The sequence below is a fragment of the Rousettus aegyptiacus genome, unplaced genomic scaffold (assembly GCF_014176215.1).
Source record: "Rousettus aegyptiacus isolate mRouAeg1 unplaced genomic scaffold, mRouAeg1.p scaffold_m13_p_2, whole genome shotgun sequence".
Lineage (NCBI taxonomy): Eukaryota > Metazoa > Chordata > Mammalia > Chiroptera > Pteropodidae > Rousettus > Rousettus aegyptiacus.
Window position 1 is genome coordinate 160,832,542 of NW_023416295.1, and position 25,828 is coordinate 160,858,369.

At 38.1% G+C, this 25,828-nt stretch overlaps 1 protein-coding gene and 1 pseudogene across 5 annotated transcripts in view; one reads left to right on the forward strand and one right to left on the reverse strand.

The window, feature by feature from the left end:
- The window catches only part of ANKS1B (ankyrin repeat and sterile alpha motif domain containing 1B), an 818,845-nt gene that overhangs the window by 769,284 nt on the left and 23,733 nt on the right, over positions 1-25,828 (reverse strand). The window lies entirely within an intron of this gene.
- LOC118614581 lies at positions 13,779-13,900 on the forward strand (annotated as a pseudogene).

The window sequence follows — 25,828 nt, forward strand, 5'->3', positions numbered from 1 at the left end:
CCTTCCATAATCCTGAAAGGGAAACAGGTCAGATTACATTATCCCCCACATTAAATTAAAGTCAAGGAGGAACCATGACTCAAAAAGAATACCTGCCTCCACCAAAATCACAAGTTACCAAGAAGAGCCAGAATTAGAACTTTGGTCTTCTGACTCCTGGGTGCTGTATGCTTTCTACTCTATTCGATCCTTATTTCCCATGTAAAAGAAACGTTCAGTTAATGTTTGATAAATGAATGTATGCAATGCATGAGTAAATTGCACCTCATCAGAAAGAAATGCTGAATCTTTAAATTCCAGCCCCATATTTTACCATTGTATATAACTTTTTCCCTCTGACTGTACTTTTCATTTCTGAAGAATGAGGCTTTCCCCTTTGAAGTATGATTATCCTCTGGAAAAAGTAAATTATCTTTGAGCCAATAAGCTGGTAGACGGCTAATGGACAAAATCACTAATATTTTTTTTCTAGATAAAAATCACAAGTTAAAAATCAGATGTATATTTTTAGAAGTATCTTATACCAGGAAAACCAAACGCTGTAACTTTTAACCCTACTTTGTAGTATAGCTAAAGAACAATTACTATCTATACAAGACACACTTTTGGTATGAATGGAGTAATTTATACTAAGAAGGGAGAAATGAAACCCAACATCTAATCCATCCATGATTTTGCATCTATTAAGCAAAAAACATTATCATATTCTCACAACTGTCAGTCTGTGCTGTCAGACTTCACATTTAGCAATTATCTTGATGTAAGCTGTCCCCACCATTTCATTCCAAATTTAATATCCCTTAGAAAATATTACATTTCAAAACTCCAAGTGATTTTCAAAAGATAGTGACAAAAGAGGTGGCCTCTGTAGGAAAAGTATATCAGCTTCTCAGAGCACTGTGAGAACACACTAGAATCCTGCGGTGGACATTTGCTATTTGCCCTCACCTCGCCCCAGGATTATTCCGGTTCTTCTAGTACAGCTTCTAATTATTGTTTGGGCAGCATCCCGCCCCTACTCTGTTATATGGACTGGATGGGGTCTTCTCATAACCATCAAAAGAGCTGAACACAAAAGAAATGAACATCAAAAGAAATGAACACAAGATTTCTGATATTAAGATCAGTGCTTGTAGCACATTGTGCTGTTTACGAGAGTGGCCATTTATTGTTTTGTCTGCCAACTACAAAATTCCCTTATCGTGGCATGGCAATTAATGGTGGGTCTCTGCAATCATTTCATACCATATGACTTCAGGCAGTTATTTACCTTCTTAAGACTCTCAGTTCTGTCATCCGTAAAATAAAGATTCATTCGCATAGCCAACAACTATTTGTTGAACACTCACTATGTTCCCAGACATTAAACAGGTGCTGGGGTTTGAACCGTGTGAATAAAATAGAAAAGGCTGATGTGATCACGGAGTTTATATATTGTAGTAAAGGGGTTAGGTGATAAAAATGTAAACAAGTACAGATTACGATAAGGGCTATCAACGAAATACTGTGATGAGATAGTAAAAGAGTTAACTGCAGATCTACTTTCTGCAAGATGTTTAGAATCAAGCCTCCGAGGAGGTGACATTTAAGCTGAGACATAAAGGGGAAGAATGAGACAGCCATTCAGAGAGCCAGAACATCATTCCAGGCAGGGGAAAGGCCAGAGATAGAAAAGGGCTCCGCATGGAAGAGGCCTGTGTAACTGAAGCATAGTGAATGGGAAGGAGCGAGGCACAGATGGTGCTGGAAAACTAAAGGGGAGCCGGACCGTGCTGGGCTCCCAAGTCGTGGGAAGGAGGTCAGAGTTCACTCACTGAAGCGATTTATTTAGGCTTTATGTTTTTAAAAGGTAATTCTGGCTGTTGTGTAAGAATGGATATGGAAAAGAAGAATTAACCATTTAAGGTAAATAAATGAATGGAAGGAAGGGGAAAAGAGGGAGTGAATCAGGAATGATTCCTGAGTTACTTGGCTTAAGTGTGGATGTCAATCTATTATTAAGATTGGAAAGATTAGAAGATCGGGGTTCAAGATTACATCTAAGGTGCCTAACAGACCACCTCAAAATTGTTGTTACATATATTAAATGAGATAATCTATGTGAAACGCTTGGCACAATGCCTAGCACATAGTAAGCACTCAATAAAAGTTAGTTAATATTATTGTTTGGGAAAATAGAGGGCAATTCCCCCCCTAGACTCACTCCATATGGTTTCCATAATAACTGACAACTTTATCTTGTCCCCTGGGCCAGCTACAGGGTTAAGGACCTGGCCCAGATGCAGACAATCACAGCATCCCATTCTTTTAAGCTACAGTGATTGGTTCATGACTTCAGCTGCACCGATTGAAATTCTCCCCCAGGATTGTCAAAATAGGATCGGGAAGAGAAGTCCTCTTTCCTATTTAGAAACACGGTTTTCTCCTAAAGAGCCCGGGGCTGCTAATGGCATGGTCCCTCCTGCTAGAAGAAAAGCCCTTTTTAACATGAGGGAATGAGGCCGACACCGAGAGAGACGCGGAGATGAAAGGCAGAAAGGAAGCAATTTCCAATGACCGGAGACCAGTGCTGTCCAACAGAAACACAATGTGAGCCACACATGTGGCGGCCGTATAAAAAAATAAATATATAAGTACAATTTTTAATGTTTATGTAACCCAACATATCCAAAATTTTATGTCAACATGTACGCGGTATAAAAATTGTTAATAAGATAGAAGTACATTCCTTTTGTACACCAAGTCTTTAAAACCTGGTGTGTTTCATACTTACGGCAAATCTAGCTGTATTTCAAGTGACCAATAGCCATGTTCGGCTAGCGGCTACTGCGTGAGATCGCACTGCTTTAGAGGCGCGACCCCAGCCCTTTCCATGCCATGAGCCAATGCTTGCCCTTCCAGGACTATGCTACTCTGAGTTGGGTTTCTGTCACTTACCTCTAAGAGTCCTCAGTCTGATTGAAAACGTTATTTCGTTTACTTCATTTACATACTGAGATGCTACTATTTTTTAAAATCACAGTATATTATACTCTGAAAACTGATTCAGCGATCCTTAGCACATGGACCATCACCCACCTTCCTACTTGTCAACTTCCACTTCACACACACGCTACCGTCAGGAACCATTGGACATCTGTATTCCAGGCTTGGTGAGCATGAGGGACCAGAGGAACCTTTTGTAAGCACAGAATCTAAGGTCCTATGCATGAAAACTCTGAAGCAGTTGACCCGAGATGTTTTGAAAATGCTCTCTAGTAATTCCAATAACCATCCAGAGTCAGAACTACCAAACCGGATTTCTTACCAAATAGAAACAGTCACTCCCCAGCCCTGCTTCCTATCTTCTACTCTACTGGTGCATTTATTAAAGTGCGTGCTCCTTTAAGACAGAAACCATACTGTAGTCACCTCTGTGTACTTAATTTCTAGCCTTGTAATCGGTATATTTTAGATATACAATAAATATTAATTTCTAGCTTAGTAATGGGCATATTTTAGATATACAACAAATATTTGTTCAGTTAGAATAACAACTTAAAATGGGCTTTTAACATGACAGCTGTATTTCCAATATGGCATGTAAAACAGCCCAGAGAAGTGGGAGATAATAAGAGGGTACTGAGGTTAGGTAATGGCTTATATCCCCTTCTTTCTGTTCTCCCTAATTCCAGTTAACACACTGATAGTTTCCATTGAAAAAAAATGAATAGTTGTAAGAATTGCTTTAACTACAGTCAAGTAGAAAGTGCCCTGTCGCTACATTAAGTGCCCTGTGGTACCAGAATGTCAATCTATAGTTAGACAATTTTAATTTGTTGACCTTACTCATATCTAGGGCCCACAAAAGCAAGTAGAAGCTTAGACAATTAAGAATTAGGCATTAAGAATAGCAGATGATTCTTGCTGAATGAGGTTATAAGAAAGGAATTCTAAAGCCTGTGGACAACAGGGAAGAGGACGTATCATAGCAGTCATGAATATCTCTTGGTTCCTCACCTACATCTTCCTTCCTTCTTTCCCTACATGCACGTGCGCGCGCGCGCACACACACACACACACACACACACACACACACACACAGAGCTAGCATTAATCTAGGGGGTTCAATAAAGTGCTTGTACAGTGCCTTGTACATAGAAGATACACAACAGGGTTAGTATCGTATTCGTTTCCTGGGGCTACCAGAACAAATTACACACGCCGGGTGGCTTAAACAACAGAAATTGATTTTCCAACAATTCTGAATGCTAGAAATCTGAGATCAAGACTTTAGCACGTTGGTTTTCTTCTGCAGCCTCCCTCCTTGGCTTGCAGATGGCTGTGGTCTTCCTGTTTTCACAGGGCCTTCTCTCTGTGCATGTCGATGTCCTATTTTCCTATTCTTATAAGGGCCTCAGTGTAGTCATATGAGATTAGGGTCCATCCTAATGACTGAATTTTAATGTAATTATCTCTTTAAAGACCCTAACTTCAAATTTAGTCACATTTTGAGATACTGAGGGTTAGGAATTAAATACATGAATTGGGGGAAGGGGACACAATTCAACCCATAACAAGTACTATCTAGGTATCTATCTACCTTTTGATGGCTATTAAAAGAATTCAGGAATAGCTGAATCTTGACAAGGTGATACAGAGTTATTTGATCTCAGGGATATATTAAATATGAAAGATTCAAACTAGTGGTTTCAAATTATGGGGTATGTTAAAAATTGTGGGTGTTCTGGCCACACTCAGAAACTCTTTAGAGTAGTCCAGGTACCTGTGTTTTTTTTTAAGCAAGCTTCTTAGGAATTATGGCATACACCCATAATTTGAGGACCACCGACAGAAACTTGGAATGAACAGTTCCATAAAGTTATTTGCAGCTGGGATGAACCAAGTCTAGTCTCAATTCTGAAGGGCATGTCAACCCAGAGAACCAGAAATAAATCAGAACCAGGACTGGCATGAAGGGAAAGGAACTCAAGTGAATCATCCGATTATGTTCCTTTACCATTAAACCTATTATTAAAAATTCACTCTAACACCACATTACTCTCTTCGTGACTTTTGTTCAAACAAAGCCTTTCCAAAGAAGCAATGCCACAATGAGCATAAATTCGTGCTTGAGCTATTTTTCAGGGGAGGGCTGGGTAGAATCACAAATGATGACCATTTGCTTCATACCTAATATAACTCGTTATCTACTGGATGGGTTTATTATTATTATTATTTCTGCCAATGAATTCAAAAACCTGGGCCATATTCATCTCATCTTCTATCCCTTTACTTCAAGCTACCTCTGGGACAGGCTGGTATTTATTTTTGTAACTCTCTAGTCTTATAATTGATTAATAGTATCTGCAGAATTAAGTTTCTTTACATTGTTAAACCATACTGGATTCAAAGTGAAACCCAGTGAAGCAATCTAGTACAATTGTTTTAAAAATAATATACTTAAGGGTGGCTCTGTAGTGTAGTGATTAGCATGTGTGCTTTACATGCAGAAGGTCCTGGGTTCATGCCCCAGGTGGGTCCACAGACCGTGCTCTGGGTGCACCGCCAGGCCCCCAGGGTACGCCCAGGATCCAGTTCTTAAGGGGAAACGGCAACATCCATACGTCAAGGGTGGAAGGGGGGGAGAGAATTAAAGAGGGGAAAAAGAATAATAATAATAATACACTTTACTTGCATACTTTCTCCTTTATACACTTCAATATTCTATCTTTGTCTTCTATCCAACAAATATTTATTGTAGGTCAAAGTGCCAAGAGTGTAAAATATAACACTGAATAAAACATAATCTCTGCCCTTTAGGAAAGTAAAGTCTACGGGGGAAAAGGATGTGTAAACAATAACCACAAGGGAATATGCCATAAGGTGATGTGGAGCACAGAGAGGAAGCTAATACTGCCTGAAGTCAGAGCTTCCAAATACCGACTGAAGGCAAGGATACAGCACAAGTACAGGCACAAAAGTAAAGAAAATGCAAGGCATGTTTAAGGAACAGAAAATGTAACAATAGCTACAACTAAAGGCTTGTACGTTGGCCTTCTTTGCTATCCTAAATAATGAGCACTTGAGGACCATCAGAGGAAGTCACTGATAGTTTTTTTAAGCACCATCAGTACTGTATTTAATTTCCCCAAGGCATAAAATTTTCCCTAGGCTTGTTCGATGTTCCCACCGCCCCAGGCACCTATTCCCTTCCCCAAAGGCCCTATCCCGGCCTCCACGGCCCCATGCTGCCTGTGCTACAGCATTCACAGGTACTTCCTGTTCTCTGCGCCATATGGCTGCTGATGTCAAAAGCATGACTGAGGAACCATCTAAAAGTAGAAGGCCAGGGACAGCAGCCCTACGGTGGAACTCTCGACAATTACAAGGAGCAGTACTGGACCATTCATGTTCTCCCAAGTTCGTCATTTGCTGTTGCAGTTGCCTCATAAGAAGTGCAACATAGTCTTTGTAAGTAACATCTGGAACAGCCTCATCACCATCAGCAGGGAAGGACACTTCTCTTCCTGGGAGAAGCTGAATGGAAAGTGAAAGCGTTCAAAATGGAGTCTTTGGCTGGTGCTGTTTCGTTTGGATTCTCAACTTTTAAAATCAGGTTTTAGTCTTAACAGGGGGTGGGAGGCTGGCGTAATCCTTTTAGCTTGTAATGCCTCCTGGCGATAATATTTTCTTTTCTCTATAGACGTTCTTAAAAAATAAACAAATAAAACTTGGAAAAAAAACCTGACTGTTCTGACGTAAATCTTGTTTAGTTAATAGGGTATTTAAGCCTTAAAGCTCACCCAAAAGAGTAACAAAGTAAAGCGACATAATAGCAAATCACAGAATTTTAGGTCTGAAAGGACTCAAGAGGAGATGCAGTGGTGTGTTTAAAAAGTTATGATTCCTTTAAAGTTCAGACGAACAAGGGCCTGCTGATACTGATCTAGTGTCCTAGGAAGGAACACAGCAAAAAGCAGAATTATAACCCTAAGAGGTGAAATCAGAATATCACTGTTATACTCTCCAAATCAAGGGACAGAAGAGAAAATGTTGCAATTTAATGTAGAAATATTAATTTTTGAGACATTTATCCTATATCTACTAGGTAAAGCACAAAATCTACGTTAATGCTAAAATATAAAAACTGTAGCAAACATTACCAAATTAAGGTATGATTCAGTAGATGGTCCAGCTCTTCGGATGTTAAGGAGCCAGTGATGACCCCTCACACACTGCAGGAATTTCCTAGAGCGTCCCTAATGCACAGTCACCCAGTGTCTGCTGAAATATTTCCTTCGTCTCTCCTTTTCCTTTCTTCCCTTGCCTTAATTCCCATTCTTTTTCTCTTTCCTTCTCTCCTTTATCTTTGTTTCTTATCCTAAAGTACAATTGGGTAATGATAGGTGCATATACATAGTAACTCTTTTTCCTGGTAGATGATTCAGGCTACAATTATAATCTCTGAAAAAAAAAGTGTAGAATTCTCCCATTTACCTAGAATAGAACTGAATAGAGTCATCTTCCATCCCAAACACAGAGATATAGGAAAGTGTAAAGTATTCTGTAACTTGTAAAAAGATTCACATAATGGAATATTATTTGGCGATCAAAAGAAATGAAATACTGATACATACAGCAATGTGGATGAACTCTGAAAACATATATGCTAAGTAAAAGAGGACAGTCATAAAAGACCACATATTGTATGTTTGCAATTACATGAAATGTTCAGAATAGAGAAACTTGTAGAGACAGAAAGTGGTTGCCCAGGGCTGGGAGAGGGGAGGGGTGGGAAATGCATGTAATACACGTGAAGAAGTTTCTTTTTGAGATAATGGAAATATTCTAATATTATATTGTGATGGTGGTTTCACAACTGTGATACATCTAAAACCACTGAATTATATACTTGAAGTGGGTGAACTTTAAGGTATGAGAATTAGCTCTCCAAAAATCTGGTTTAAAACAAGGTATTTAAAGTGGCAGCCTACATTCACACGTAATATATATGTATATATAGAGAGAGAGATACATACATACATACTGATTTACAGTGAGTTCTCAATCATAAGCCTGCAGTTTATCGACTGAAATTTTAAATTTCAAAACTCCTCACTGCCTCGATAGTATGAAGATGGCAACAGTAACAATAATGACAACAATGATAATAAGATCAAGTATTCATTGAATGCATACTATAGGCCAACTGTTTCCTAGAATTACATAATCTCGTTTAATTCTCATAAAGTCTCTGGAATCTATTACGATCCGTTTTAATGTACATTTTTTTCTTTTAATTCTCACAACAGAAACTATTATTTTTCCCAATTTGCATATGAGAAAACGGAGACTTGGGGTGGTGAAATAAATCATTCTAAGTTTCACAACTAGTAAGCTACAGAGCTCTGATTTGAACTTTGATCACTGTGCACTGCTGCCTTCAGCTTTTCCCCTGTATAGGCAACTGGGTCTCAGCGACCTAAAAGGATCTTATGTTACTTTTGTAGACAGGCATCTGATGAAGGGGGGAAAATCCCAGAACCAAAACTGAGACCCAGACTCCAGTCTGAGTCATGACACAAACTAGGTCAGCCAAAACCCAATCCCTTCAACTGCAAATGTAGAAATTGGAACAGAAATTTCTGTTCTCAAGGTCCCATTGACTTAAAAATCCATTTAATTCATAAAGTTAAGTTGAGTCTTCTGCCCATAACCTTGCAAAAAGAAATGATTTATTTCTGTCATATGTCTTTGTGACTATATTTGTTACTAGGTTGTGAAAATATTAACTGTAACTAGAAAAATAAACTATAATTAAATCTATGAAGTTAGATATTAGAAATATACCACATGATTTCTTAACTTTTTATTATGATAAATGTTAAACATATTCAAAAGTAGACAAAATATCATAACAGAACCTCATGTATCCATCACCCATCTTTAAAAATCATCGACATATGGCCAATTTTGTTTAATCTATACACCCTCCCACTCTGAAGGAAATTCCTGGTATCAAAATATTTCTGTAACTATCTCAGTATGTGTCTTTAAAAGATAAGGATTCTCTTCTTTAAAGCAGAACAACAATACTGTTATGACACCTAAGAATATTAACAATAATATCTTGATATAATGACTCAAACTGGGAAATCAATTTGAATATACAAATGACAGTAAATATTTTAACTCACCAATTTTATTTTGAATGTTAATTAAAGCTATTTGTACATTAAAATTTTCTATCACTATTATTTCTATTTTAACTCATTATTTCTATATATGATGTTATTTCTACAATTAACCTTTCTCTACTTTATTCATGAAATGTCACATGGCGCTTCATCTAATGTATCCAAAAAAGAACAGTATTAAACAGTCTAGAAACACTAAGCTGATTGGATTTTGTTTACTCATTGAGCTCACCTAGATATCTCAAAGATACTAAATTAGTTTGGCATGACTTGTCCGTGATTAACTTCTGCTGTCTTCCACAGTTCAATTTATTTTCCTCTTGGTGACACCAAATGACTGCTTTATTAATTGTCCCAGCAATTCGCCAACTATTATTATTTTCCTGCTCCATATATTATCCAGCTGAAGCGTTGATATAAACTTTTTTATTCTTTGACCCTTATTTTTATATAACTCTGTATTAAGTATTTTGTTCCTACCACACTCACTCTTTCTCTCTCCTTCCCTAACTGGTCTCTCCCTCCAAAAAGTTTCAACTATAAAATTATTAATTGATACTGTGCCTTATACAGTTTGTCTTAAAATGTTCCTTTGAAAATGTTATTTTAAAAAAGCAAAAAATTAATTTCATTTCCTCAATCTAACTGATGTGACAGCTTCCCACCTAAAGGACTCACAGCTCTAAGAATACTAGAGGAAAGTGTATCCACAGGCTTTCTGAGATTACCTCACAAATACACTACCTGTATCCAAATCTTTACTTTGGGTCTGCTTTAGGAGAAAACTCTAAATATGACTGTTGGTAATAGAAGTGGTGCTAGAAAACACACCCTCAGAACGGAATTCTGGAATTTTATCGCCCACTGATTAGGGGGCAGCAAGGATTCCATTACTAATGAGAAATAAGTGGTAATGCAGTGTGATGACTAAAACGTTGACCTGAGGTGGACTGCACTGTGGTACAGGAGGAAGGCCTAAGTACAAGCTTATACAATATCTCTAATACTTAAAAGATGGGTGGGTAATCTTAACTGTGAAGATTCTGGAGTTGGTATTTGTTAACTGTTCCAGAAGCTTTGAAGTACAGAACTGGCAGGCTTGGGTAAGCTATCTATTAATTCAGGGCACACTACAGAAACCAGAAAAGCTCCACGTCGGCTTTTAAGCGAACCTTATCGCCCATACCCAGAGAGCAGACTGTACTTAAAATCAGGTCTAAGGTTTGATTGAGTAGCTGAGCTAAAAAGAAAAATGAATGCAGAGCCTCAGCAGGTCTCCCGTGCTGTAACTAGGGCTCTGATAGAGGGATGGTGATATCTGCGTGGGTGTATGTGAGAACATGCACCCTCAGATTCTGCTGACCCTCTGCACTGGAAGGATCCAGTCCCTTACCTTTCATAAATAAAAGCAGCCTCCAGGTGCCTGGAGGCCTTGCAAAGGCTATACCCGAGAAAAATGTCCTCCTCAACATCAGCCCTGCCTCCCCTCATTGCCTCTTGCCTCTAGACCAATAACAAAGGGTAGAGTCTACTCAGAATCGCTCCAACTGTGAAGTACGGTCACTGCTATGGGAAGAAACAGCTTATTCACCAAAAAAGCTGCTGAACCTGACTGACATGTGCCATCAAGCACTGGGGGCACGCATGTGAAAGTGGATCTAAGGGGTGTTGGGCTGCAGAAGGCGAAAGAATACTAGAGGAATGTGTATCCATACGGAGACACTCTCCTATGACTGAGAATTTAACTTCTAGCAAAACGAAACAAAACAAACAAAAACCTTACGGAGGTCCTAAAACACTAATGCGATGTCCATGGGAGTGACAGAATTCCAAAAAAGCAGGACCTAGATGTAGCACTTAACTATTAGAATCAAAAAGAGTGCATTTGCCATAAAAGGTAATAAGGTCAAGGCAACAACCAGAGAACCTGGACCTAAACAAGGATCTGTGGCTACAGCTCATGAGTTATTAGTTATTTGGTAGAGGCAAAAGAGATGGGCAGCATATTAGTCGGCTACGGCTGTTATAACCAAGTACCACAAACTGAGAGACAAAAGACAATTATTGTCTCACAGTTCTGAAGGCTACAGTCTGAGATCAAGGTGTCATCAGGGCTGGTTCCTTCTGAGGGCTGGGAGAATCTATTCCATGCTTCTCCCTTATCTTCTGGTGGTTTCTGGCCGTCTTCAGCACTCATCAGCTTGTAGAAGCATTGCTCTGATCGAGATCTTCTTCTTCACAATGCATTATCCCTGTGTATTCTGTGTCCAAATTTCTCCTTTTTACAAGAACACCGGTCATATTAGATTAGGGGCCCAACCTACTCCAGTAGAGCCTCATCCTAACTGACTGTATCAGCAACAACTTTATTTCCTAATCAGGCCATATTGAGAAGTACTGGGGTTTAGCACTTCGGCATATGAATTTGGGGAGGGGGACACAATTCAACCATAACAAGTAGAAAATGAGGCTATTTCTTGATTTATATGACAAAATAAAAAAAAAAAAAAGACCAAGAACTGGAGAGCGTAAGATTTGTGTGCAGTTTCCAGATGTAAGCCAGTTCAAAGGCATACAAACCACCAATGGAAGGGCGAGCTGAATCCTCTTAAGTAAAAAAAAAATTAATGTTTCTCCAATCATTCTCCAAGGCGATGTGCCGCCATTCACCAGAATAAATCAGCTCTGGTGAAAGAGTAATTCCTAACCCTTTCAGGGGCTGTTGGATACAGAAACTAAGCTGACATGGATACCAGGGCACCCAAATGACCTCTATGGCCTCCCAGTTTATATTAGAAGCATATGGAGACCTGATAATAAATGGAGTCCTGGCTCAAGACTACCTCACGGTTGGCCCAATGGGTCTGCAGACTCGCCATCTGGTCATATACCTGGTCCCTGAGTGCATAATTGGGATGGCTAAACTTAGCAGCAGCCAGAACAGAAACAGTGGTCTTCTGTCCTGTGAAAAAAGGTCATTATGATAGAAAAGGACAACAGAAGCTCCTGATGTAGCTTCCTCTTGCCCAGATAATAAATTAGAAGAAACAGTGTAGCCAGGTGAAATAACAAACATTTGTGCAACTCTCAAAGAGTGGCTCCCACAAAAAACCATACAGTTCATGGCAGCTCAATATGTTGACACAAGATGCAAACTACTATCACACTACAACCTCAGGCCGGAGTGAGCTACTGCGGCGTTACTCTAAATGTAATCCACAGACTAGAGCCAGTTCAGTTTTTTTTTTTTTTTTTTTTATCATTCCACAACAAGATATAAAAACTAGTATATGAAAAATAAGAAACGTCTAAAAACGTTTATAGCAATTTGACGTAATAACCAAGTGTGTGGTTTTACATTTTACAAAAGGGGCAATCACGATGAATTGAAAACGAAACGAGAAAAGGTCCTTCACACGGTCAGTGTGAGTAGCACTGCTATCAAGGACAGTGGTGAAAGCGTCAGAGAGTGCTTCATCAACTCTGTATGTGAGAGAAGTGGTCTGAGGGGAGGGTATCTATGAATTTGGGGGCAGTGGCTAATTGATCAGGGGCCTCCAAGGAATAATAATGGATGACCAGATGCAAAGGTTCTGAAAAAAGAGGAGTGTAGACGACTATAGATGTGGACACGAAGTGTAAATGCCTAACAGAGCATCTATAGCAGAAGAAGCACTGAACAACCAGGTAGGAAAGATCCCTCCTCCAATGACTGTCAGCCAGCCTCGATCTTTGGCCACTTCAATGCTCACACAAGCGAACTTGTGAACAGAAGAGCCGTGGTGGCAGGGATGAAGGCTATGCCTGGGCACAAAAGCATGTACTCTCTCTCCGAGGCTGACCTAGCTATATTATAAATACGAGCTGCATATATGTGTTAGGCACCAACAATACACACATGTAAACCACAGCCCTGGGAGGTAATGTCTGTTCTGAGCGCTAATGTATGAATAAAAGCTAGCTGGGAGAAAAGAAAACCAAGAGCACTCCAAGAAGAGGAGATGGCATATGCAAAGCCATTTGGAGAATGACACAGCTTGATAAGACTAACTCCATGGGAAAATGCCAAGATAAAGGCAGAGGTGTGATCGCAATCCTTTAGATGCAGGTTTTTATCATGAAGGCAACTGGTAGTTATTAAAGGGTTTTAAATTGGAGAAGGTCATGATCAGGTCTGCGTTTTAACAAAGCTTTCTGGCAGTAGGGCAGTTATGCGTAATCCAGGAGAGACAAAGCTAAGGAAATAGCACTAATGATGGGGATAGAGGACAGGAAAGGACACGTTCAAGAGAGATTTTGAAAAGAGGCCAAAACTTGGTAAGAGTAAGGAAAAAAGAGATGTCCTGGGTTCTTTCCTAATCCCTAAATCTACAAACATCTCCTTTGAACTCATTTCTACCTTAGTGAACTTAATATTTTTATACCTATTTATTCGCATGCCTTTCTCCCCCTCTCATTATGGGTAGACATTATGGTGTATTCCCCCAACACCGTCAGCAGGGCTAGAACTAAGGTGAGGAAAGTGAGGCACTCACTCACTTTCGCATTCATGCCAATGCAAAGTTGAATCTCTACTTTATTTAAAAAATTGATATTTCTGTCTACAGCCATGCTACCCTGAACAAGCCCGATCCCGTCTGATCTCGGAAGCTAAGCAGGGTCAGCAGACCTGGTTAGTACTTGGATGGGAGACCACCTAGGAAGACCAGGTACTGCAGGCATAAAAAATAAAAAAAATAAGGGATTGTAAGCTGACAAGATCCTTGCAATCTGTGAGGTCAACCAAAGGTCGCCTTGCCTTAAAAAAACAAAATTGATATTTCATTCATCATGGGTATTTCTGCATATACTCTGATGTTTTTAAATATTGCATTAAAATATTACTCACCTCAATTATAGAGTTTTTGGCACCCTCTTACCCAAGGAAAGACGTCACTTACCTCCCCTTAGTTCCTGCCCAAATCTCAGTGAGTGCCTAACACAAGCAGGTACTTAAGTCTATGCTGAATGAAGGAAAAGCAAACGAATGGCATCGGGAACAAGACGGATGGCGGGAGGCCATTCACACAGACAGTGAACACAGGAGGAGCAACAGACTTTGCAGAAAGATGATGAATTTATAATGTATGTTAGAAGCACGGCTTGGTGTATTATCTTATAGCTTCATTTATTATTCAATACGGCAGCATTTATAATAGGAAATATTAAAGACTGACAGTACTCGAGGAATTGTCTTCAGGATATTGCCCCTTATCTTTTTAAACTGACATTAATATTTGAGGTATTGCAGCAATATCCAATTTCTTAGCTCAGCTTACGAGTTAATGTCGCTTAGGACACCAAGATGAGCAGCTCGTTATACAAGTACATCATTAATACTTGCAATTTTTGACATTATCCTACCAAATACTCTATCGGCAAGGTCTAATCTGGCTACTCTATGTGAAGCAACACCTCCATTACTTTACTTTTTTATCCCTGCTCACTTTTATTCATAGCATTTACCATCAGCTGATATAGTATATGTTTATTTTTCTTTCCTCTTTAAAAACATAAGCTCCACAAGAACATGGGATTTGCCTGTTTTATATATATTAGATATATATATAATATATATGTATACATATATACACATAAATACACGCACATATATATATGCATACATACATGTATACACACAAACACACACACATACACACACACATATATAGTTGCATCCTCAACACCTAGAATAAACACTGCTGAACGTCATGACAAAGGATGGAAGGTTGACTGGAGGAAGACTTATACTGGTATAGGACAAAGAAAATAAATAATGCCCTTTGTGGACAGAAAACTGGAGCTAGTCAGGTCACAAGAATGTAACTGAAATCCCTAGGGACCAAAAACAAAAATGTAACTGCTAACCAGAGCAATGAGTTTGGGAGTTTACCTTGGAAGGTTTTCCAGTTAAGTAACCAGTGAGCTACGTGCTCATTGCCTTCGACCAGATGAGATCCAAACTTCTATAGAAAGCTGGTACCTTCAAAAGGCTACCTGCTAAGCTATCATCATCATATAAGAAATGGAAAAAAGCCTGCCTTAGCCTTGGCCTCAGCTCTGGGAAGCATGAAAAAGTCTCCCAGAGAATTCTTAACTATGACCTTCCCCTTGAATTTTTCAGCTCTAAATTTATACATGGTCTAGGAATTCCAAGCCAAAAAAAAAAAAAACTGAAAAAAATATTGGTTCTAAGTGTGCTAGTTATCAATTTATTGTCTCTCTGCTCCAAATCTACCCTTCCTTGTTCTACTCTGTGATATTAGAACTGGATCCTATAAACATTTCTCTTGTGCCTGATGGCTTAATGTTAAACTATGCAAAAAAAGTGTCCTGAAGGGGCAAGACTGATAGGCCCATTAAGAAAACAGTAAATGATGTCAAACAACTGATCTTACTCATTAAAAACATAAAAGATTTGTTTCAGAAAACCTAACAGAAAGTTAACACAGAATTCTCACCTAACAGGTACTCTTCTCTCCCCTAGTACAGTGAGCTAGCTTTAAGCCACGTTTAATTTTTCAGATACTAAAATATTCCCCAGTTATATCTAACATTTGAGTAGGTTTGCAGCTGCTTCTTTAACTCAATAGATGTTTTTCCGAAGATTTATAACCTCATATGCAGACATCCCATTGGTCTGTCTCTCCAAAGAACCCTAATTAATACACAACCCAAAGATCTATCGACTACTGCTAAAGCACCCCTCCTAAAATGCTGAAGAGGAAATTTTGGGAATTCTCCACTTAAATGACTAACTTTGTAATCAGTTCTTTGTTCTGCTTCTGCAAACATGCTTGCTGCATAGGCCAAAGGGCAGAGTGGTCTCACTATCAACTGAAGACTCACCCTTCACTTAGATTTTTCTGTCTAGATAACAGATGTATTGCATAAGTACCTGTTTGAACTGCCTGTAACCCGTAGCAACTCCTACAGCAACTGGCAGAACCAATCAACCAATCAGCTAACTGTAATGGCGTGGATATAAAAGAAAAATGGTCCCTAAGCTCAGGTCCCATATCTTCAGAGCACTAGTTCCTCTAGGACCGTAAGTAATAAATCTGAATTCTCCTTCTCTCCAAGTTACCGCTTGGTTTCTCGTTGGATTGGTTTTGGGAGTTTTCCACAACAGAGCTACACGTGCTCCAGATCTTTCCCTTTCTTCTCCAGTTTGAAAGGTATTATGTTTATTGTTCATCTCCCTCTTCCTCCTATCTCATCACCTCCTGGAAAACATTACTACCCCATCTCTGTAATTATGTAGTTAGAATATGAACTGGGGTCTTCTTGAAATCCCTGCCTACTCTCCAGGCCACAGATGATTGGCCAGAGGAAGGAATGACATCTGATCCAAGCTGGAGCCAGACGTGTAGATGAGATTTTATCAGAGTTCATACATGTATATGAAAAATTTTTGTGTTGATTTAAAAACTAAAAGATAGTTGGCTGAAGTCCCTTTCTGCCGGCAGCCATGTGCAGAAATCAGGCCTAAGAAAATGAAGCAAACACTGAAGAAGAAGCAAGAGCTGAAAAAAATAGCCCTTCTGACAACACCCAATTCCCAATTCTCTTGTCCCATTCATTCCTGAGTTGGATGAAGGTGGAAATTATTATCTTCTTATACATCATAGAATCTCTATTACAGAGAAAGCATTTAATTATGAAGTGGTTATTAATACAGAAGTCATATGAAAATAAACTGGTCCTGAATTTCTTCAACAAGATTAATGTTAACCTATGAAATAGGAAAGATGGTGGCTTGGGTAACTAAAACTCAGAGATAAACACACAATCTTTGGCACTCAAATTCAATTGAATTCAACATTTCTAACGACCTACTATTTTATAAAGTTGCTACCAATTGTTTTAACAGCTGGTTTCTAATCTGATTATCCCTATATATTTTCCTGAATGGTGTGTTAAGTAGTGCAACTGTAAATAAAGGGAAAAGAGAAAGAAGCAAACACACATATGCATGCCAAAAACAAACTTGATAAGAATTTAGTCACAAGAGGTTTATACTCTCTCGGGAATTTTTTTTTTTTTCACTCATTCTAATTTCACCAATTAGGAAAGGAAATCAGATACTCCCAGAGTGGGTAAGAGAAAGAAAGCAAGCTTGGAAATAGTTGATACTTTTAATAAGGCACTTAAAACAACGAGATGCTGAGAGATAAGTTAGCAAAAACTTTAACAAAATATGAGGCCCCAGATTCATGCCCATGAATCAGAAAGGTTAAATTTCCTAGTGTTTAATTTTATATTTTATGAAATTTCAGGATATGTTATAAGCTTCATTTGCCCAACAGCATCATGAGAAAAGGTAATAAACATAATATTTGAAGTTCACTTCAAAAAGCTACATTTTCATAAATTCTTATATAATCAAAATCCCCCTATCTTATTGAATGTTCCCAACCATATCCCCATTAAGACCCTTCACACAAGGACCACTCTGCCAAGAGAATGGCAGAGGAGCAGACACAGATGACAGAAAAGGTAAACCTGCTAATATTAATACCCAATTCAGAAATATTTGTCCATGGACTTCTAATCCAGTAAACATGTGTTATAGTTATGAGCCTTTGGCACTTTTTGATATACGGCATTCATCCTAAACAGTGAAATGTTCAGAAAAGTTTTGAGTTCCTATTAAAGGAGACATTTACTCAAAGTGTCTGTCAAAATGATATTGGAGTTAATACAAGTAACATCAATATAAGGTTTGGTGAAAAAGATTAGATTTAGTAGATTTTAAAAACTTAGGTAGTACCTCAGATCAATACAAGAAGGAAAAAGACATGGATTCTTCATACATTTCACAATGAAGAAAAAGAGAAAAACACTGTTAGTTTTGTATAAAAAAGGGAGGAGCTACATACAGACATACATGAATCTCTGAAGACAGATACATAAAAAACTGAAAAGAATGGTTGCCTCTGAACCAGAGGAGTAAGGGACTGGTGAACTGGGCTAAGAACACTTACTTTTCATTAAATATTCTTTCCCACATTTGGAATATATGAATGTATGTATTTTCCATGCAAATCAATAAACAAATTTAAAATAAAAATATAAACCATGAGTACAAATAATTCTTATGCAAGGAAAGTATATAAGTAACATGAAAGAGATACAAAGTATACTTGAGATTCAGAGGATAAAGAGACAACATTCATCTATGGAAATAGGGAAACCGTCAACAAGGAGATGGCACATGAGATGGGCCGTAAATGATGGCTAGATATACAACAGAAATATTCCAGGGAAAAGAATACCTGAGTATAGACACGAAGTTGGAAAGAGACAGGGCATGTTTAGGAAAGTGTTAATATAGAAGCTTAGGCCACACATAAGGTGCCATATTCTTTTTCTATGACGGCACGACAAATGGCCACACAGTTGCCAACTTAAATCAACACAAACTTAGTGTCACAGTTTCTATGTTCAGGAGCCCAGGTTAGCTGGGTCCTCTGCTCGAGGTCTCACTAGGCTGAAATCAAAGTGTCTGCTGGGATTATGGGTTCAGCTGGAGTGCAGGGTCTTCTTCCAAGATCACTGGTTGTTGGCAGGATTTAGTTCCTTGCAGTCGTAAGCCTGACCCCCACTCTCTTGCTGTCAGTCAGGAGCCACTCTCAGCTCCTAGATGCCACCCATAATTCCTTGTCATGCAACCTCTTTGATAGGCCCTTTACTACTTCCAAGTTTGGATCCCTCTAGCTTCAGGAAAAATCCAGTCCCTTTTAAAGATGCACCTGATTTGATCAGGCCTATACTGTCCCTCCTGACTAAAGTTAACTGATTAGTAACCTAATCACAGGAGTGACGATTCGTTGTACTCACAAATTCTGCCTGAACTCAAACACAGAGGATGATGCAGGGGGCACTCAAGGAAAGTAGATTAGACAGGATGGGTACATCAGAGGGTAAGAATTTGGGGGGCCACCTTAGAATCCCACCTAGCAAAGACAGTAAAGGAAGATGAGAATAAAAATTCTCCAGGGCTATACCAAAGTCCAATTAGTTTCCCATCCTATTTTCCTGTTCCCAAAGAAAGATGTTGCTGCTCATAAAATGTATATGTGTAATTACAATTGCAACCAAGGATCTTCCCACTTTTGGTAACTGTCTATTCTTTGGCAGTTGTTGGTAGTCATTTATTATATGGCCTATTTTACTAACTGGGAGTATCTGCCTCTCTCCCACAATCTTTTATTCAATATGAAGCAGTCCTACTTCTGACTGCGGCTTGTCTGTTACTATTAGATTAATATTGAACTTACTAAGGTCCACTTTCACTCCACAAAGACTTGTTATTAACCGAAAGAATTTGGCAAAGGTGACAATTACCTGTATGTGATTGTGTTACATAAGACTGCAGTACCCATCTTCATGGAGACTCTCTCCTTAGCTGGTGTGGAGGAAGCAAGTGGCCTCTGTAGGGAATGCCATGTGACCAAGAGGAGCAGGACCTGGCTCCACTGATAACCCGCAAAACACTGAAACCTTCAGTCCTACGACCACTAGGAATTAAATTCTTCCAACAATCTGAGTAAATTTGGAAATCGTTTCTTTCCCAGTCAAGCCTTAGTTGATAACTCTGTCCTACCAAACACCCTGACTGATGCTTTGTGAGAGCTTCAGCAGAGGACTCAGATAAGCTGTACCCAGGCGAGACTTATGACCCACAGAAACTGTGAGACAATAAATAATGTTTCTTTAAACTACTAAGTTTATAGTAATATTGTTATAGAACGATAGCTAACTAATACACCTTCCTTCTTACATTATTCCAGTTGCTCACATATCATAACAGGCAAACTCAAGCATTCTAAACATCAGATCCCCATTGGTAATACAAAACTCCCAGCCTACGCACGAGAGAAAACCAGAATCAGTCACACGGTCATACTCTTTTGTAAGACTGAACATCCAATTTGTGGCCAACATTGCCAGAAGGGCCACGCTCGTTGCTTGATTAACAGATCAAAAACTATAGATTGGCTGCTTATCCTCAGAGACCAAGCAGCTCCCATTTCCTGAATACAAGATCAGAATGAGCCACCAGGTCTATTAAGTATGAATGGAAAATCCGAAGGGCCAAGGGGCACCACGGATGCTGGTAGATGACAAGCTTAAGGTGTAGAAGAAAATTGTCATTCTCACCTACTCAAAAAAAGTAAAAATATACACTTCCTTGTAAAATACAGCTCTTTTCTTTCGTATCTAAAAGCCACCTTTTCCTTTTTTTTTTTTTTTTTTTAGGTATAATTGACAAATAAAATTGTAAAGTGTAGAGTGTGATGATTTGATGTATGTATACGTCGCAAAAGGATCCCCACAATAAAGATAATTAACACATCCATCATCTCACTGTATTTACTTTTTTAAACCACCTTTTCTTAAATGACAATTAGCCTCTGTTTTAGGATGAGCATTCATTATAAAAGAAGCAGAGTAAGCCTACTCCCATCTGAAGGTGCTGACCACCATTCTTTCAAAAGTCCCATCATCACAGGCTCATTGTAGCACAATTATTTTCACAAGGAGCGGAAGTGACCTATTAGCACGATTTTATCAGGATTATAAATGTAACTAGAAAAAAATTAACAAGATTTATTTTTTTTTATTATTTAACAGTGAGAATCAGGAAAATAACTGTCACTGCAGTTATTTCTTTATTAAAAATTATTGGGGTGGCATTAACAAAATCAAATTTCAAGTGTAGCATTCAACAGTAAGTCGTGGAAGTCACTGTACTTATTTAGTGCTCACTTTTTAAAGAGTAAACTCAGTAACTTGTAAAATATAAAATATGTGAGAAAACATAGTTTTTTTTGTAAAAGGAGATTCACTATATTATTTCATTTTATTTTTCTATGTATAGGAAAAGTGAATCAAGAACCTGGCTCCAAATGAGCAGCTAATAAAATTAACTTTTATTGCTTATTTAAGAGTTACTTTAATTTTCTTTAATTATACACAATGAAAAGGGCTTTTTGCAAATCATTAATTAAGAAGTATTTACATTGACAATATACACAGCTGTCTGAGAAAAGCATTCCGGTAACATTGGTAAATACATAATCATGTTTCCAAAACTGCAGGAAATAAAAGCAAAAGAACTGAAAAGAATATATATTTACTTTATATAAAGCGTGAGGACATGACCAGAGATGACTGTGCAAAGCATAACTTGATCTACGCTCCCATAGTGCCTCGAGGTATCTCCTTGAATGCCCTGTTTGTGAACATCTGGGTCAGTCCTGTGGATGAAACAACAATGTCCTAAATAGGGCGTGAGAGTAAATGAAATGCACAATAATGTAAACCAATATATCTCCCAGATATAATGAGGCATTAAATGTAATAATATTAAAAAAAAAAAGAAAAAGAAAAAAGAAAAACCAGCACATAACATAAGCCAAAAACAAAACAAAATCAAAATCAAAATACTTCTATGGCTTACCAAGGGTAAAAAAAATTTAAAAACAGGCAGAGTAAATGAAGGATAACCCAGGTATTTAGTTCTGCTTCAGTGAGGGGCGAAAGTTACATACTGGTCTCTCACCTGCTACTTCTAGTTATGAGTAATAACCAAACTCATGAACATCGGCCCACAGTACAAAACAAGTAAACAGCCTCATTTAAAAATGGTTGTTCTACCATTATTTGCTGGATTCCTTTCAGGAAGCCTCTGGACCTCTGCTGTTTTTAGACCTGTGATAGATAAACACTGATAATTGACTTAATTGTTAATCTCTGCTACTAAGACATACACTAATACATGTAGCCAGTCTGCCTCACGACTGTGTCCTGACTTGCAATAAGCATCTCACGTACTCAACAGAATAACCTAATTGGTCTCACATTATACAGAACAGGGGCCTACAAACTTTTTCTATAGTGTCAGATAGTAAATGTTGTAGGCTCTATGGGCCACACAGTCTCTGCTAGAGCTAGCCAACATCATCATGTGAAAGCAGCCTTAGGGAATGTGTAAATGAATGAGAATGGCTGTGTTTCAGTAAAATTTTATTTACAAAAAAGCAAGCCATAAGCCACATTTGGACCACAGCCCATAGTTTGCCCACCTCTAACAGGGACTCACAGAAGAACCCACACCTCAAATCTCACATGTCTAATAAGTAGTTAAAAAATATGCCTTTGATAAAGAAGAAAATCTAATAATTATTATTCTGGCTTCAAATTTCCAAGAGCACAGACTAGCTACACAGCAGACCTAGGTACCTATGTGACTCCCTGAATGAACAAACTAAGACATTATGGCAGCGTGAAGATGGTCAGTAATTTTAACCAACAACAAATAGTTATTAAAAATCATTAGAACCATAGAAATTCTATCTGACCTAAAAATGTTATATTTTTTCTGCCAATATTGAATAATATATACCCCTTTCCTCTCCTACTTTTCTACTCCTTCTACTGCTTACATTGTGTAAAAATAGATAAAGCAAGCACCTGACAGCAGTAATAGCTTCCTAATTAGTCTCCCTGCTTCCAGGAATGAACTATCTAACACATGATTCTCTTCTGCTTATAATAAGTTGCCAGTTTAGCAATGGTTGAGCCTAGGGTCAGAGAGAACTTTGTGTGAGTCTAGACTCTATCCCTTATTAGCTGTGTGAACCAGGGCAAGTTATTTAACCTCTCCAAGTTTTACCTCCTTATCTACAAAATGGTTATAAAATAGTAATAAATTCATAAAGTTGTGGGGAGGCGTATATAAGAGAATTCATATACAGTGCTTATCAAAATATCTGCTACAATTATAATTATTCAATAAATGTATCTTATGATTATGGTAACTGTGAGGGTTTTAAAACACATCTGCAAATTCTTTGACCCTCCTCCCACTAATCCCACTGTGAGGCGGAATCTATGTGCCCTCACCTTGAATCTAGATCGGCCTTCGTAAATTGCCTGTAATCACGAGAATGCAGCAGAGGTAACACTGCATGATTTCTGAGGCTAGGTGAGAAAAGAACACACTGCTTCTGTGTCTCTCGAGCTGCTCACTCTGGGGCCACATAAGAAATCCAAGTACCCTAACAATGCCGCATTAAAGAGACCGTGTGAAAGCACTCCAATCAATAGCTCAGCTGAGCACTCACCTGAAACAACTGCTGCCAGCCTCCGAGTCAATCACCTTGGTCGACCAACCCAGCTGAGCTTTTGGATGACCCCCGCCACAGCCGACATCTGACTGGAACTAACTGACCCACGGTGATTCCGTCCCATATAAATGATTCCATTTGTATGAATTTCAAAAACAAAGTCAAAACTAATATGAAGACAGAAGTCACAACAGCAGTTACTGTTCAAGGATTGCCCAGTGACTGGGAAAGGGCATGAGACAATTTTCTTGGGTGTCAGAAATGTTCCCGGTCTTGATCTGGGTTCACTGAGTTGTACATAAGATTTATGCATGTCACTATATGCTATACCTCATTAAAAACTATCTAAATGTCCTGCAAAAGTTTATCATTCTAATGGCACAGAAAGAATACAGACTGCAATAGTGCCACAGCCAACATAAAGGCAGGAACACATTCCCACTGGACCTCCTTCGGCTTTTGGAGACAATACCATGACAGCTGAAATGCAGGTGTGCAGGGAGCAGCACTAAACTAACATCTGCTTTAGTGCCAACTTCAGCTGGTACACAAAACAGCTAAACCACTTACATTAAGCTACGAGAGAGGAGGCCTGTAAGAATAATACTTTTGTCATTTATGTTGCTGCCCTATCAAATTTACATGAAATGATTATAAACTTGGATTTTTTAAAACACACATCAAAATATAATTATCCTTTAATTACCTGTTTGAAATTCAACAGTTAAAGCAAATACCCTGGAGTTATGTAAAAGAATGAAGACATGAGGACTGTATTTGGCCCATCTAAGTAGTCAGATTAGATGAGTGGTAATCATGTACATAGAGGTAATGAGATCAACGTCGTAGGTTCTAGCCTTGCAAGAGTCAGTTCCATGCAGAAAACTAATGCCCTATGACATAAGCAAAACAATGCTTCTTGTTGTTTAATAGCTTTACTTATAAAAATAAAAAGAGAGAAAAGAAGAAACTAATAGGAGTCAAAGTCACATAACCACTACAAGCACAATGATTTAAAGCATGCTGAATTGTTACCATAATTATTGTTAATATCACCAAATAAATCAATGAATGTTCCCTGATTCCATATGATAAAATCAGCAGGATACCATATAGAAACTAAAATTAGACTTAGGTTATTAAAATGTAAAAGGAAAAAACTAGCAGAGAAACTTGGCCAAATTGACAAATTCAAGAACTTTGTCTCAATAAAGACTATTCACATCTTCTTTTTATATATTTAGATTGTATTCTTCTATCTTCCCCATGCTCCAGCAGTCTACATTAATAGATTCCCAAATCTACTTGATAGGTTTGTTGCAGAGATTAAATGAGATAATGTAGTAAATAAAAGAAACTTAGAAAAATTATTCACTTAAAATTCAGTAAATACCCTAAAGTTACAATATGACTACTGACAAACTTAACTGAAGTCTGTTTTCTAAGACTACTAGATTTGTCCAAACTAAGATTAGTACTTAAAAAAAAGTGGTACTTGGAAGTAAAAATTTGAGATCGATCCATAATACAACTTACTCCACCTCACTTGCTATGAGAAATTACTGAGCTACTCAAGATTGATTTGCAAGTGATTCAAATTCCACACTAACGTAAACAGCTTGTGAAAGACTATTTACACTCAACACAAAGCAAAAGGTGAGGTGAATCATGAAAAGACACAGACAAAGTGGAACCAGAGCTTAAAGAATAACTGGCTGAGATAAGGAAAGTCATCAAGGAAAGGGCATATGAGTTGGGTTTTAAAGACAGACAGAATCAGAATAAGTAGCATTATGAGAGGCTTCATTTCAAAAAAAAAAAAAAAAAGCAATAGCATATGCCTTCATGACTGCAATGAAATAATTATATGTGTAATTATTAACTTAACATTTCTCTTCCCAACTAAACTTCAAGTTCTGAGAGCGGTGAGACTATCATTTTTTCAACTGTCTCTCTAGTTCCTAGCAGAGCATCTGGTACACAGTAGGCATTCAGTAAATGTTTGTTGAACAAATAAATAACAAACAGAGGCAGGAAAGTAAAAAAATTGCCTAGAAAATAAAGAAAAAATGGACATGAAGATCAAAAGATTATTCAGGGCCAAATCACAGAAGACCTTGAAAACCAAACTGAGGAATTTTTACTTTATTTGGTTGGTAATAAGAAGTCACTGACGTTTTTAAGGAGTACAGTGACATAATGAGGTCTGTGCCTAGAAAGTATATCTGAAAGCAGTACATACAGTAGATTATTAAAAATGAGACAATTAAAGCAATCAGATGATCATTACAGGAGTCTAGATCAAAGATAACAAGAACCTGAACTAGAATAAAAGCAGTGGAATGAAAAGTAAAAAATAATAATAATCACAGAGCTATTACACTGATAATATCAATAGGGCAATCAGTCATCCATTCCACCAACATCTTTTGACCATCTACTGTGTATCTACCAGACACAGTGCAAGGAGCT